This window comes from Balaenoptera physalus (assembly GCF_965194825.1).
Source record: "Balaenoptera physalus genome assembly, chromosome: 4".
NCBI classification, from domain to species: domain Eukaryota; kingdom Metazoa; phylum Chordata; class Mammalia; order Artiodactyla; family Balaenopteridae; genus Balaenoptera; species Balaenoptera physalus.
The window spans coordinates 32,307,329-32,324,001 of NC_138891.1; the positions used below are offsets into that span (position 1 = coordinate 32,307,329).

At 39.1% G+C, this 16,673-nt stretch overlaps 1 long non-coding RNA gene across 3 annotated transcripts in view; it reads right to left on the reverse strand.

The window, feature by feature from the left end:
* LOC309659726 overlaps nucleotides 1-16,673 on the reverse strand; it is a 94,112-nt gene that overhangs the window by 44,129 nt on the left and 33,310 nt on the right. For all 3 annotated transcript variants that reach the window (XR_014262911.1, XR_014262912.1, XR_014262913.1), the window contains exon 3: nucleotides 10,261-10,531. This is a non-coding gene — a long non-coding RNA (uncharacterized lncRNA). The remainder of the gene's footprint in view (nucleotides 1-10,260; nucleotides 10,532-16,673) is intronic.

The window sequence follows — 16,673 nt, forward strand, 5'->3', positions numbered from 1 at the left end:
CCCACAAGTCTCCGTTTAAGAACATGCAGGCAGGACTTCCCTGGTGGCGCAGTGGTTGAGAATCTGCCTGCCAATGCAGGGGACACGGGTTCAAGACCTGGTCTGGGAAGATCCCACATGCCGCGGAGCGACTAGGCCCGTGAGCCACAACTACTGAGCCTGCGCGTCTGGAGTCTGTGCTCCGCAACAAGAGAGGCCGCGACAGTGAGAGGCCCGCGCACCGTGATGAAGAGTGGCCCCCGCTTGCCGCAACTAGAGGAAGCCCTCGCACAGAAACGAAGACCCAACGTAGCCATAAATAAGTAAATAAATAAATAAGATAAAAAATTTAAAAAAAAAAAAGAATCCGCCTGCCAATGCAGGGAACACGGGTTCAAGCCCTTATCCGGGAAGATCCCACATGCCGCGGAGCAACTAAGCCCGTGCGCCACAACTACTGAGCCTGCGATCTAGAGCCCGTGCTCCACAACAAGAGAAGCCACGGCAATGAAAAGCCCACGCACCGCAAAGAAGAGTAGCCCCCACTAGTGGCAACTAGAGAAAGCCCGCGCACAGCAACGAAGACCCATCGCGGGCAATAAATAAATAAATAAATAAATAAATAAATAAATTTAAATAATAAAAGAATAAGGTAGTTTAAAAAAAAGAACATTCAGTCAACTTTAAATGACTCCCACTAGAGTTGACGAGAAGTTGAAGTGCAATAAACAGAATCTGTTTTGTTTTTCTTTTTTCGTTTTATCTCTTTGCAGGGAAATTATTGTTGGAGTTTTCTTTGGTTAGTTGGTTGCTTCCTAATATATATTATGAGGGAACTAAACCATTGTTGATTTTAAACTTGAAACACATTTGCTTTAGACAAATCCTAACTCAAAAACTATAAGGATTTTTCAAAGTCAATTTCAAACATCCAAGCCAAAATGTAATATTATGTAATGGCTGGCATAGTGCAAAATGCTCAAGAAAAGATATGCATTATGTGGACATGCTGGCCATTTCACTCTTCCCACTGATCTTTGGGAAACTCTATCTTTTCTTTCTCATCTCCAAATTTCGTATTGAAACTTTAGTTTCCACCTAAACTCCAGTCTTGAATTTTGCCCCAGGATTCTGCCTACTACCCCTGCCCCAAGCACATTCTCTGTGATCCTCTTCACACAAATTGCTGCCTGACCTTGAGTCTTTCCAAGCTGACCTCAGGTCATCAGATGTTTATTGAACATCCACCAGGAGCAAAACCTTGTACAGGGCACTGCAGGGAACATAAGTATGACAAAGGACTTGCCCTCAAGCTGCCTATAACTAAAAGGAGTACTAGAAAACATACATTATTAGAGGAAAAGAAGGGCCGACCCATAACGGAAATACAAAGATTCCTTTATACAAGAATGTTTTAGTCAGCTCAGGCTGCTGTAACAAAGTAGACCAGGTGGCTTAAACATCAAAAATTTACTTTCTCACAGTTCTGGAACCTAGAAGTCCCAGATCGGGGTCCAGCAGTGTTGGTTTCTGGTGAGAGCTCTCTTCTTGGCTTAGAGATAGCTGCCTTCTTACTGGGGACTCACATGGCTTTTCCTGAGTACACATGGAGAGAGAGCAAGCTCCCTGGTGTCTCCTCTTATATGGACACTGATCCCATCAGACCAGCACCCCAGCTTCAAGACCTCATCTAATTCTAATTACCTCTCAAAGGCCCCATCTGTAATACCATCACATTAGGGGTTAGGACTTCAAAATATGAATTTGGAGTGGACATAAATATTCAGTCTATAACAAAGGGTCTCAGAGTAAAGAGACCCTACCCAATGGGTTGATCAGCAAAGACTTTATGAAGGAAGTTGTACCTGACATAACTATTAAGGTGCCCTCCCTTCTGGGCACTAAGAAGTCATGCATCAAGGGCCAAATAGATGAAATAACTTTTGTACATCAGTGCAGCTATTTCTGGTCAATGAGTCTGTTACCCTGGCATTCGGCTCATGTGGCTTTTACCTCTCCTTTGAGCTCCAGACCTGCATGTCCATCCACCTTCTAGACATCTCCACCTTCATGACCCACAAGTATCTAAAACTCAACATTACCGAAACACATTTCATTATCTTCCACCACCCAACTTGTCCCTGCTCCTACCTTCCCCTACATTTTTGATACCAACACCCTCCACTAAGTCATTCAAGCTGGTAACCTCCTCCTTTCTTAATTAAACTGTCAAATCCACTCTTTATCCTTCTCATCTACATCCCCCTCCTCACAATTTCCACTGCCTGTAACTTGGTTCAGACCATCCTTATCTTTCTTATAAACTACTGAAAGATAATTATTGTTATATTTTAATAATAAGTAGCATGTATTGAGAGCTTTCTATATGGCAGGCTCTGCCCTGAGTGCTTTATAGGTATTGTTTCCTTTAAACTTCACAGCTATTACGGTTTGCATTTTACAGATGAGGAAACCAGGTCAACAGAGAGGCTAAAAAAGCTTGCCCAAACACACAGCTGCTAAGATAGAGAAGTAGGTGCTGAATCCCAGCAGTCTGAATTCAGAACTTGCCCTCATCATGACCCTAATGTATTCTACCTTCTCAGAGGTGAACTCCCTCCTTCCAGACTACTCACCATCAGTTCTTCCTCTGTTGCCGTAATGATCTGTCCAAAATGCAAATCTAATGTTCTCATTCCTGGCTTCAAACCCTTCAACGGCTTCCATTTTCTATAGGATAAAACTCCATGGGACCCAGGGCCACAAAGCCCTCCAGACAGCAGCTCTTTCTCTCCAGCTTTGTCCACTTTTGCTTCCCCACCTCACTCTTTTTATTTTAGCACTTCTAAATACTTACCATTCTCAGAAGATGCCTTTCCACTCCATACCTCCAAGATGACCCATGTGCTGTTCCGTCTTCACAGAATATCTTTTTTCATCAATTCTCCACGTTCCTTCCCCTTCAAACTCCTATGCATTCTTTATATCTCAGCCTGAACAGAGCTTCCCCTCAAGGAAGTGAGCCAGCTAGTTAAAAATCATTTGCTGAAAGGGAATTCCTGAATGATTACTTTGTCAAGTGACCAATTACCCAAATTTATCAAAAAATCTAAACTATTTAGAAAGTTTACAACAATTTATCTTGGATGGAATGGTTTCTACGCTTTTGAAGATTTCTGTGGGTTATCGTTGGCCAGGTTAATCAACTGATCCCAGGACCCTGATCTGCAGGTTTTTCCTTCTTTCTCTCTGCGGCTTCTGTGCCCGAGTCCACAGTTGATTGATGCACGTCATCATGTCTGAGATCCCAGGAGATTGTGAGCGTCACAAGGGTCTGGCTATGTATTCTTATCTCTCGTCCCTGTACCCAGTGGAGTGTAGAATATGGTAACGCTTTAACAAATATCATATTAAGTTGAAACTTAAGTAGTCAATAAATACGCACTTATAGGTACTACTACCTTTCATTCATAAGGAAAAGGTAAATTATTAAACAAAACAAAATATACATTCTAGAAACTTAGAAGTCATAGAGTATGCATATTCAGGCCTGTTGTTAACAGATTTGGGGCCCACCTCGAATACAAATGGAAGACCACATACCTACCATGTACAAAATATTTTGATGTTACAAAAGCAATCAAACAAACAAATATTAAATTAAATATATTCTACCTTTTTACCTTGAAAAAGGTAGCTTCGAAATTATCTGGAAAACAGGATTGCATTCAGAACTGCCAATGGTAGTGTGCAGATATCCAACCCCAGACTCTGGCCCTTGGTCCCTGGTCCCTGGCCTGTAGTCTGTACTTCTTTCTGCCCCCAGCTCCGTTTCACACTATGAAGTCACACACACACACACTCACGTGGACATCCAGCCACCTGAAACAACTGGCCCTTGGCTACCTTTCGATGCCACAGTGGTGCAGCCCATTCCCCTCAGGAGATCAGGCCCTGGAGTGAGCTGAGGTCTTTGGGGCAAGGAATCCCCAGTCCCATGTAACTAGAATCCCCTTGGCTCACTGTCATTAAATATTATGTTGGAAATGGAAAGGTATCTATGGTATATTAAATTTTAAAAGCAGGGTTTGAAGGTTTTAAGACATCTGCCTGATACTCTATTTTTGTAAAAAATTACATATGTATATAGAGGTACATAAAAAATCCAAAGAAGTATACATCAAATTTATTATGGTCGTTATTATCTCCAGGTGCTGGGATCAGGTGTGATATTTTTTTCTTTTTACTTACTTGTATTTTATGTTTTCACTATGAACATGCATTACTTATGTCATTTTTTTTTAATAATAAAAGTTAAAATCAAAAACCTTAAAAAATAATATACATAACACTGGGATAATCCCTACACTGTTTAAGTGAAACATGATATTTTTCAAAACCTCAGAAATTTAGTACTTCCTACCCAGGAATAGTAGAGGATTTATAAAATATACCAGAGAACTCACTGGCTAGTGAGCAAAATGCATGAGGCTATTGAGAACCTCCTATTTACAGACGTGCGCTCATGAGGCTATGAATGTACACATTTATACTGAGTCATAGAAAAATACTCAGAGTATACAGTGCATATGTGTTCTTCCTGGTGCCGGAATTCTTCGGACAGAGAGCTACTCTGTTCTCCATAGAGCCTGTCACTAGCTCACTGTCTGAATGTGGGCGAACTGCTGTGGGCCCCAAACAGTGGAGTCAGGATATAAAACTAGTCATTAGCAAGATGCTTGCAGAGTCTCACAGAACGACCATCTACCTGACTAATATTACTGCACTAACATGGAAGGGAAAGATATTATTTGTTACTAATCCATGTAATTTTAAGGAGTGTGTGTGCGTGCACGTGCACATAGATCATACCCCATATGCATATGCAAATTGCAAATGGAGCCTGGATGCTTATATGCATGGCATTTTAATAACCTTAGATATTGTTGGGGTTTTTTTCCATTCAAAGTAAACTTCTGCCTAGAGATGGAATCAAAATAATCATCATATAAATTTTCAACAGTCTCAGTGAATAATAAATGGACCGAAATATTCCCCCAAAGTTTTCAAGCTATAAATAAATTCTAAACTAAGCTCCTCTGAACTTATTTTTCAGAGTTAGTTTTAAATTAGCATTTCCTGCCATTTGTAATTTTTAAAAAGTGTCACATACAAACAAGAATGTGACAACATTTCTATTTTCAAGGGATTCTATCTAGACCATAAATATTCACTTCAGGATAAACACCTGGGGGGAAAAAAGTCCATTCGCAAAAGAACTGCTTATTTTCTTCATATTCTAAAAAATTGACCGGTACAAAAATAAGAAAGTATTATACATTCAGAAGGTTTATGCATTCTGTTATCAATTTTCTCATGATACTAAAATAGAAATATAATTGCCTTCTTGAGCTACACTGATAGCAAGTGAGAAATCAAAGAAACATTCTATGGTGAAAGAAAATGAAAACCATTGACCATATTGCCATAACATGCCACATTCACAGTCAAAATCCTGTATCTATTCAAGATTTACCTGTCTAGGCAGTTCTCTACTGATTTGGAAGGATACATCCCCAAAGCTGGGCATTTGGACACTGGAATATATATATATATATATATATATATATATATATATATATATATATATATATATATATAAACATACATATATACACACACTCTTGGGATCAATATTAAATTTGGTAGGTAGGTATACAAGATAGCCTCAGAAGCCTATATCTAACCTACAATAGAATAGGCTAGCCTTCGAAATTCACCATGATTTATAACATTGCTACCATGGGAAATAAATTACAAAACACAGCTCAGGAAATCATTTAACCATCCTCCCTCCCCACTTTCTTGCACTTTTGAACACAAGAAGAAAGGAGCATAGTGGCTGAAAATGGCTTCTGGTACCTCAGGGTTAGAGGTGGTCTGTCTCTCTCTGTTTGCTGTTTGTTTGTTTGTTTATTAACTGTGTTTTGTTCTAATTATAAAAGAAATCTATGTCTGTTGCTATAAAAATTAACAATGTAGAATATAGAACTTAAGAAGTGAACATCTCCCATGATTCTATTCTTCAGCTATACCCACACTAACAGTTTGGCGCACAGTTGTCTTGTGCTTTTTATGTAATTGTTTATGAGTGTTGGTATCTTACATTTTTTTAAAAATCTATCATATCATACATAGTATTCTGTCAATAGGCACGTGAAAAGATATTCAGCATCATTAGCCATTAAGAAAATGCAAATCAAAATCACAGTGAAATACCACTTCACACTCACAAGAATGGCTATCACCAAAAATAGTACATACTATTATGGATGCAGAGAAGTTAGAACCCTTATATGCTGCTGGTGGGAAGGTACAGTGGTACATCCACTGTAGAAAATAGTCTAACAGTTCCTTAAAGGGTTGAAGTAGAGTTGTCATATGACCCAGAAATTCCACCTCTAAGCTGTACTCAAGAGAAATCAAAACATATGTCCACACAAAACTTGTACACAAATGCTCATAGCAGCATTATTCACAATAGCCAAAAGGTGGAAGCAACCCAAATGTCCATCAATTGGACCGTCAAACTGATAAATGTTTAACTAAAATGTGGTATATCCATATAAAGGAATATTTTTTCACAATAAAAAGAAATGAAGTACTGATATATGCTACAACACGAATAGCTCTTGAAAATAATATGCAAAGAAGCCAGACACTAAAAGGCTGCATATTGTATGATCCCATTTGTATGAAACGTCCAGAATAGGCAAATCCATATAGAAAGAAAGTACAGATTGGCTGGGACAAGGAGGAATGAGGAGTGAAAGCTAATGTGTACAGGGTTTCTTTCTGGGGTGATGGAAAGGATCTAAACTTAGATAGTAAGGAGTTTGTGACTCTGCAAATATACTAAAAACTACTGAATTGTGCACTTTAAAAAGGTGAATTTTAGGGCTTCCGTGGTGGCGCAGTGGTTGAGAATCTGCCTGCCAATGCAGGGAACACGGGTTCGAGCCCTGGTCTGGGAAGATCCCACATGCCGCGGAGCAACTAAGCCCGTGAGCCACAACTGCTGAGCCTGCGCGTCTGGAGCCTGTGCTCCGCAACAAGAGAGGCCGCGATAGTGAGAGGCCCGCGCACCGCGATGAAGAGTGGCCCCCGCTTGCCGCAACTAGAGGAAGCCCTCGCACAGAAACGAAGACCCAACGCAGCCAAAAATAAATAAATAAATAAAATAAAAAAATTTTTTTAAAAAGGTGAATTTTATCCTGTGTGAATTATATATCAATAAAGTGTTATTAAACTACATATATTAGCTATATGACCTCTGAGGGTTTTTTTTTTAATATTTATTTATTTATTTGGCTGCACGGGTCTTAGTTGCAGCTTGTGGGATCTTTTAGTTGAGGCATGCGAACTCTTAGTTGTGGCATGTGGGATCTAGTTCCCTGACCAGGGATCGAACACGAGCCCCTGGCACTGGGAGTGTGGAGTCTTAGCCACTAGACCACCAGGGAAGTCCTAATCTCTGAGTCTTCATTTCTTATCTCTATAGGGTTCTGTGAGGGTTTATTAATATATATATAAGTTTAATAAATATTGATATATAATCACTCATATTTATGCATACATATACATATATAATCACTATTTTAAGTGATATCTATATATATATAAATGTATATATACATTTATATATATGCATATATTTATGTATACATCACTTAACACCATGCCAGGCACAGAGCAGGCCCTCTGATAATGATAGTTATTACATTAAATTCTTTATGCTACATCAAACCTCCTTTTTAACATCATTTTTATGTATTCTCTCATGTAAAGTAGCTAGCCAATCTCCATATAATTTCCTCATCTTATATTTGAAAATTATAATTATTAAGCTACTTCTCAGTTCACCTCTCTTCTTGATGAGTAAATCTAGATTTATAACACTTACCTGACTGGTGAGTTTACATTTATCAGCTTGATTTCATTAATGTGTGTCTTGTACTAAACCATTCCAAGAAGGCAGGGCTCATGCCTGTTTTCATTCAACCCTGAATCATCAGTGCTAGCCCAGGGCCAGACACATGTTAGAGCTTAAGAAATAGTTGTTGAATGAATGAATGAATGAATGCATGGGTGGATAGATATTATATCTGCTCAGTGAGTGGCCTTCCCGGAAGTGGGTGGTTCTCAGCAAGGGTTGGGGTGTGGAGAGAAGGCATGTTGTCATACAGGATACAGGTTGTCATATCTGAATCACCTGGGGTGATTTTTTTGAAGTTACCTGACACCTTCTCTCCAGAGCTTCTTCTCTATCAGAGCTTACAGTGTGCTATTTCAGGGGCAGGAAGGCCCACTCCACCCAAAATACAACTCATACAACCAGTCACTGGTGACAGAAATTTCTTTCACAGGATACAAAACCTTTCATTCATAATCAGAGATAAATGTTAAGGTACAAATAACTTTGGTCACTGTGATACGGTAGAAACACCATTGACTAGACCAGGAGTCAACAAAGCTGGTCTTTAGACCTGCCTTGACTTTGGATATGGGTATATGACGGGAAGGGGAATAAGTACACAGGCTGCTGAGTGTTCAAAGAAGTTGTGGAGAAGCAGAGCACAAGCAGGGGACAAGAACACATGGGATAAAGTGTTTAAGGCTTCATCTTCTTCGTGGTTGTGTTGGAGTCAAGCCTACCTTCTCTTGGGCTCATCTGCTTTCTGCTCTCAAGGGGAAAAGCTCATATGTCATAATGCCCAAGTTTAGGATCTGCCTTGGCAATTGGGGATCTGACCACTGGCCCACCCAGTGATGCTGCCACACATAAGCTGGAAAAAGTTTCTTGTCTACTACGCTCTTATTTTCCTACATGTGTTCATTGTTTTTAACAGAGCCCTAATTGCTAGTTCATGTTCACCTTTGATGCAGCCTGATTCCCAAGATCCTCTGCTGTACTCAAACTCTATTTTTACCTTTTTAAACTGTAAAATATAGCACATTTTTTGCATAGAACACAAATGTACAGTTTAATGGGTTATTATAAAGTCAACATCTGCATAGGTAACATACGGTTTACATTATACATTATATACAAATATACATACACTATGCATGTGTAAAGTGTTACATTAATTTTATTAAATGTGAGTTAAACCTCAATAAGAATGATGTTTAAAGGAAAAACAAAACAAAATAGTATATTGTAAACACCTCAGAAAGTCCCCACCCATAGTCCCTTTCTAATCACAACTCTTACATTCTTCCCTAAAGAAACCATTATTCTGACTTTTATGGTATTCACTTTTCTTGCTTTTCTTAATGGATTTATCACTTAAATATGCATCTCTTAAAAGCAATTTAATTTTATCTGCTTTTGAATGCTCCATAAAGAGAATCATATAATATATGTTACTTTGTGAGGGATCTCTTCCACTTGACATTGTTTTTAGGATTTATTCACATTATTGCCTGTAGCTATAATTTTTGATTTTTATTTAAATGTAGTATTCTAGTGAATGAATGGTCCATAATTTTTTTATATACTCTACTGTGGATGGATACTTGGTTTGTTTCCAGTTTCAGGCTATTATGAGTAATACTGCTATGAACATTCATGTACGTGTCTTTCAGTGTCCATGTGCACCTATATCTGTTGCATATATGTCTAGGAGTAGGATTATGATAACTTATCTGGTGGTAGGTGCATCTTCACCTTTATCAGATAATATCAAACTACCTTCTGAAATGACTATCAATTTGCTTTCTGACCAAGAGTGTTTGACTTCTGGGCTTAGAAACTCTTGAATACTGACACCAGCTCCAGTCAATGCCCTTTGGATATTCAATATTGGATTACAAGTTACACCCCTTCAAGGGCCAGCCCTACTGCTGGACCAGGTCTCCTGCTACAGAACTGGTTTCCTCTCTTTCCCACTGTATATGAGTTCAAAGGATACCTCATGGCCTACCTCACTCCAGTGATGACAGCTGGACCTTACAAAATGCAAAGAATTCCCAATGCCTGGTATTGTCAGACTTTAAAATTTTAGCTGATCTGGAGAGAAGTAGGCTCTCACCATCATTTTAATATGCATTCCTACCCCACTTGGGGGGTACATTTTCTTTCCTAGTATTTGCTCTTCCTTAGCATTTTCTGATGATTTCTCTCCTATCTACTAGCATGAATTCATTATCTGTTCCTGTGTAGCAAATTATACCCAAAATTAGTGGCTTAAAACAATAAACTTTATCTCGCACACTCACTTGTGTAGCTCAGGAATCCAGGAGTACCTTAGCTGGGTGATTCTGGCTTAGGGTCTCTCCTGTGGTTGCAGTCAAGGTGTCTACCAGGGCTGCAGTCATCTGAAGGCTTACCTGGGACTGGAGGACTCACTTCTAAGGTGCTCACTCATATTCCTTGCAAGTTAGTGAAGGCCATTAGCAGAGGACCTCAGTTCCTCTCCACGTGGAGCCTCCATAGGGCTGCTCGAGTGTCTTCATAACATGGCAGCTCACTTCCCCCAAAGTGAGTGATCTGAGAGAGGGAGAGCAAAGAGGAAATCACAATGCCTTTTATGAAACTGTCTTGAAGTCACTTCTGCCATTTTGTATTCATTAGAAGAGAGACCCTAAGAATAGCCTATATACAAGGAGAGAGGAAGCAGGCTCCATGTCTTAAAGGATGAAATACCAAAGAACTTGTGGACATGTTTTAAAACCACCACACGACACAATTTAAAACCTCTCGACCTTCACCATTTGGCAAGTACCAAAGTAATTGTTATTTCAGGTATCAATGAATGTTAAAATAACCGAGTAAAAGTTTGATTTAAAAAACAAACAAGAGGGAGTTCTCTGGTGGTCAAGTGGTTTAGGATCCGGCGTTTTCATTGCTGTGGCTGGAGTTCAATCCCTGGTTGGGGAACTGAGATACTGTAAGCCTTGATGTGCAGCAAAAAACAAACAAACAAACAAGAAATGTGCGTAGTTTCAAAGTATCTTCTCACGAGACAACTTAATAATTACAAAGGGAATGATAATAACTTTACAGTGGAAAGACTTAGCAAACGCGACCTTGACCAAGTTATCAACTTTAACATCATCAATAATGAGATGTATCATGTGACTTCCAATATGATGCACTTTCAGTGGTATTCTTGCCAAAAATGCATAACTTAAATTTAATCATGAGGGAACATCAGATAAGCTAAACCCAAGTTGGCAAACATTCTACAAAAATAACTGGATAGTATTCTTCAATAGTATCAAGGTCATGAAAGACAAAGAAGGGCTGAAAACTTGCCCCAGATTAAAGGAAACTAAGGAAACATAACAACAAAAAACAAGCTGTGATTTTTGAACCAGAAAAAAAAAAATACACTAATCAGACAATTGGTGAAATTTGGATAAAGTTGATAGACTAGTGAAAAGTATTAGGTCAATGTTAATGTCCTGATTTTAATAATTGTACTGTGGCTATAGAAAATGGTAACAATTGTGGAAGCTGGATGAAGAGTATATAAGAATTCCTTGTATCCATTTTGCAACTTTTTGGTAAATCTGAAATACTTTCAAAATGAAAACAAAAATTAAAAATTATTATAACAAATATGTATCTAATTAAAGGATCAGTGAAAAACAATATAAGTGATATCCATCAGAAGCTCACTCGTCTTTAACAGGAGTAGCTACTGAAAAGAACTACAGTCGTTTTCTATATGGCCTCTATCTCTCCCTGTTTCTAGTCTTACTATGCCCTCCTGATGAAATCCACAACAGCTGCTTTTTTAAAACACATATCCGATCATGTCAATTTTCTGCTTAAACCCTGTCAATGGCTTCTCATATCTTAGAATAAATCCATCTTTCCTAGCAAGGAATCCTCACACAAATCCTTGGCCATAACTGTATGGAATTGAACACACTCCCTAAGACATGCCAAGGGTCTCCCACCTCCAGGTCTTTGCATATGTTATTCCTTCTTCTTTGCTAGAAAAGTCCTGTTTTTTCTTGTATATTAATCTCCAAATATCTGTTTGGAAAACTTTTTTGGACCCTTTTTCTCTCCAAATAGAGGTAAATGTTATATCTCCTGTCCCCTGTGGCATTTGGTAAGGGATCTCCTTTGCAGCGTGTTGCGTTGTGTTGTTAAGTAGATGTTTATGCATCTGTTGTTGTTATTGGCATTGCCCTGCTGTTTTTCTGCGTACTATTAGCTTCTAGAGGGCAAAAATCTAAGCTATATTCATTCCCAGCACCTGGCACAGAAACAAACAAATGGTAGGCTTATTAGTTGTTTACTGCTCTGTAAAAAATTACTCTAAAAATTAGCATCTTAAAGCAACAGTTTCTTTACTATTATCATACAGTTTCCAAGGGTCAGGAGCCCGAGAGCAGCTTAGGTGGGTGGGTTCAGGCTTAGGATCTCACAAGACTCAAATCAAGGTGTCAGGCAGGGCTGCAGTCATCCAAAGACTTGACTGAAGCTGTTGAATCTGCTTCCAAGATAGCCTACTCACAAAACTGTTGACAAAAGGCCTCAATTCCTCATCACATGGGCCTCTCCATAGGCCACTTACTATCCTCATAACATGGCATCAGCCTTCCTCCAGAGAAAGTAGCCCAAGAGAGAAAGGAAGGCAGATATCACAATATTTTTAATAATCTATCTCAGAAGTGACCTACCATCACTGTTGCTGTATTCTGTTGGTCACAGAGAACAACATTGGTAAATGTAGAAGAGTACTACACATGGCATGCATACCAGGAGGCAGGGATCACTGGGTACCCTCTTAGAGGCTGACAGCCACAGTAGTACTTACTCAATCTAAGGAGATGAATGAATGAATGAATGAATGAAGTGACCTCCTCTGGACCATATCCCAAAGCACTTAGTCATCGAAGAACCAAAATGAACTCATTTATCGTAAGGCAGTCTTGGCTATAATAAAGTCATCTCCAGATACTGACTAGGACCACAAACAGCACTTGAGAGAGGTTCCCATGTATAATTCACCCAATCTCTGAATAGAAGACCTTGTCATTTTTCAGGAAAATGAACTCAGACCAGGGAAGATGCGGTGATTGACCTGAGGTCACTGAGAAGGTCAGGCGACCCAGGAATAGACTCCGTGTCTACTAAGAATTACCAGCGTGAGCTTTAGATGATCACACCTTCCGGGTGCTGTCCAGTTGTTTAGAATGCTGAGTGTTCTCCTATTTTCATTAAAAGGTGAATCATGGGTCCAAGAAATGGCCAACTCCTAGCACATCAATATGTTAAAATTTTTCCTTTTCTAATTTTGGTATAAGACGCACTTTCCCACTAAATCCTAATCTCTGGTATAAAATCTGCCATCCCTGCAGATTTTTATAGAAGATTCTCACATTACTTAATAGCTGTGTACCCTAAAGAAGGATTCATGAACTTATACCTTCACCTTGTCTTTTTGAGTCACGCTAGTTCCCTATATGGACTGTCCTTTCTTTAACTTCTCATATCAACCTATTGTAATTCTACCAGTTCTAGCTCCAGCCAAGTCTCTGCTCCTTCAAGAAGTTTCCCTGATTATTCCCATCTAGAGAGTTCACTTCCTTATTGGACCAACCCTATCTCACAATTTGTTTCACTCTATGGCATTTGAGTTTGTTTTATAAGTATTTAGGTACATGCAGGACATGTCATACATGCTTTTATTCTCTGGTTCCCCCAAACTTTATTATTTAAATAAATAAATAGATACATTTGATTTCCTTTAATAGAATAACATTTTTAAAAATCTCTTTATTCTTGAAAACTCTAAGGTAAATATTTTTGTAATAGTCAAACTCTTTTTCAATCTTCTGCTGTTTTTTAGATTGTTTTTGCTTTTTGTTGTGATTTCAGATTTTTTCAAGTTGTTAGACTCTTGAAGGCAGGACAGATTATACATGTGCAGTGTTGATACGCTTCTCCTTTAACAAAATTAAACTCACTAATCACATGCATTTCTAAAGCCCTTTGAAAATATGTGTCATGCTTATGGGTGGCCGCATTCCAGAGAACTGAATATGTGCTGCAAAACGAAAGGAGGCTGGGGGTAGGGAGGAAACACTTACAAGGCAAGAGAACTGAGCATGTGCAAAGCTCTGCACTAAGGGAAGGAGGGCATGGAAGTGCAGTTTTGGAAATACCGGGGGGGAATGGAAAGAGAAAGGGAATTTAAGGGAGAGAGGGGAGTTTGGCCACATTCGGGAGATTTCCCCCAGAACCCCCAAATGGAGAGAGTGCATTGAAGGAAGGGTACCTCTTACTCAGAGCACTGCTGACTTCCAGGCCCCTTCTGGCATCTCTTTACCAGCTCCCACACTTTGAGGATGCTCAGACCAAGCTCTGGCTCCTCACGCTCAGTGACTCCTGAAATTCTAGCACTTTCCCTGACATGTGATCTGTCACTCTGCAACAGACTTGTAGCCTTGGATTTTTGAGGGGTAGTGTGGTATGATGGAGTCCGATGGACTTGAAAAACTCCTAGCTCTGCTACTTAGAAGCTGACAGGTTATCCGATCTCTTGAAGCCTCAATTTCCTCATCTATAAATTGGGAATAGTAATACCTACAATGCAGGTATTATTGTGGATCACAGATATCACAGGTATCACAGGATTGTTGTGAAAATTAAACATTAGTAGGTACTCAATAAATAACAGCTGTGAAAAGCAGTGTAACCCAGTTGTTAAAAGCAAGGAATCTGGATCTAGACCATCTGGGTTTGAATTCTTGTTTCATTACCTACTCTCAGTGTGATTTGTTTTCTCTGTGCCTCAGTTGCCAAATCTATCAAATGGGGATAATAAGAGTATAGTTTCTATCTCACATAGTTGATGAAAGGATATGATGGTTATAATATAGTGCCTATCACATAAAAAGCATTCAGTAGATGGAAGTAGTAGTAGCGGTTGTTTTTGTTGCTGTTATTATTATAAAAGATGCAGTGGAGGGCAACAGTTAAGACTGTGTACTCTAGTGCTGACCGACCTGGGTTCAGATCCTCATTCTACTCTTTACCAGCTGCATGATCCCAGAGTCTTCATTCCCTCACCTGTAAATTGGGAATAATAATAGTATCTAGTTCATAAGATGAAATAAATTCCTATATGCAAAGTACTTAGTGCTTGTGCATAGTAAACAATAAATGTGAGCCATTGTTAGCATAAATTCCAATCAGCCTTAGCTCAAGTTTTTATGCACGTCTGTGGGTAATTTTAAAGCTCGATATTTTGTACAGTTAAATAAACTTAAAAGTTTATGTATTCTGTGGTGATTAACCTGAACTACTAGTTCCCTTGGAAATAAGCCAGGCTTTTAACCATAAAAGGTTTTCAACTGGGTCCCAGCTGACCATCTCTTCAGTGTCTATGCATCTAGCAGATGGTGAGCTGCATTTTTTAAACTATTCCTTCCAAAGAGAAGACTGTAAAGTTCTCAGAAGAATTAAATGCCCTCATTACAAAAGAGTGCCATGGTCTCAGCCCTCTCACTCCACTCCGTCATGACTGGTACACATAAACGGACAAGACCTCATAGTTAGGCTAGTTGGAGAATCTCCTCGTGTGCTGCAGACTGTGATTTTCAAAGACACACCAAAAGCCAGCCACTTCAACGCACATTTTTACTTCGCTCTCTGGCTGTACTGCAGTCACAGTACAAGTTGTTCGTTCAGATACCGGAAAGGCTGACAGTCCAGGAAACTTTTTTTTTGTTTCTTCAGCCTGTAATCTTGTAGGCCGGTGATGTCACTCAACAATTATGCAATATGACTTAACTGTTGGAGAGGTGACAGGAATTCCACTGACACCGAGATCACAATGAAACTGCTTAGCTACTAAATTAGTCATATTGTATATTACCGATAAGTCACTTTTAAACTGTGATTAACTGTCAGCTCAAACAGCACCATTGTTTAATGAGAAGTCAGGGCCCCATCACTCATAGTTTAAATGATCACATCCAGTTATTCCAGTGTCTGAATAATGCAAATGAGGTGGTTATCGAACTTCACAACATCAGAGGCCACTTAAAAAGGAACACAATGTAAAAAGGAAACACCTTCTATCCCCTATATTTAGGGGAAAATTTGTACCATATCTCCTTGACTGTACCCTAAAATTAGTCATTTCAATCTCTTGATTTCCCCAATCCAAATAGGATGAGAATAGGATTTTGTTCCTCAATGAAGACAGGAATTATTTAGTGTTGTTTTCTGTTCTAACACAAGTTGGCTTCTGTCCTACAATCCAGCTACGCTGTGAAAAGGGACTTTTCATTGACCTCAAGCCTCAAGGTAGGTATCACTTATTGCATAATTCAGTTGTTAAAATAATGCTTAAATTTTCCCATTCAAAAAGTAATAGATGCGTGTTAGAAAAAGTTGAGGAAATACTGAAAAGTACAAAAAAAGAAGAAAAGGCCCCGCAATCTCACCCTCCCCAAAACAGCCATAACTAAAACTCTGTAAATTTCTTCCAGTCTCAGTAAAGAATGAATACAACAGCCTAACAAAAACTCCTTGCCTGGCAGTGTGGTAGATGCTGGGTGTAGAAAGATAAATAAGATTCAATCCCTCTCCCTTAAGAAGCACACAGCTTAATGTAATGGGGTACCTGAACACAAAAGAGGCATTTAGTGCACGCTGGAGA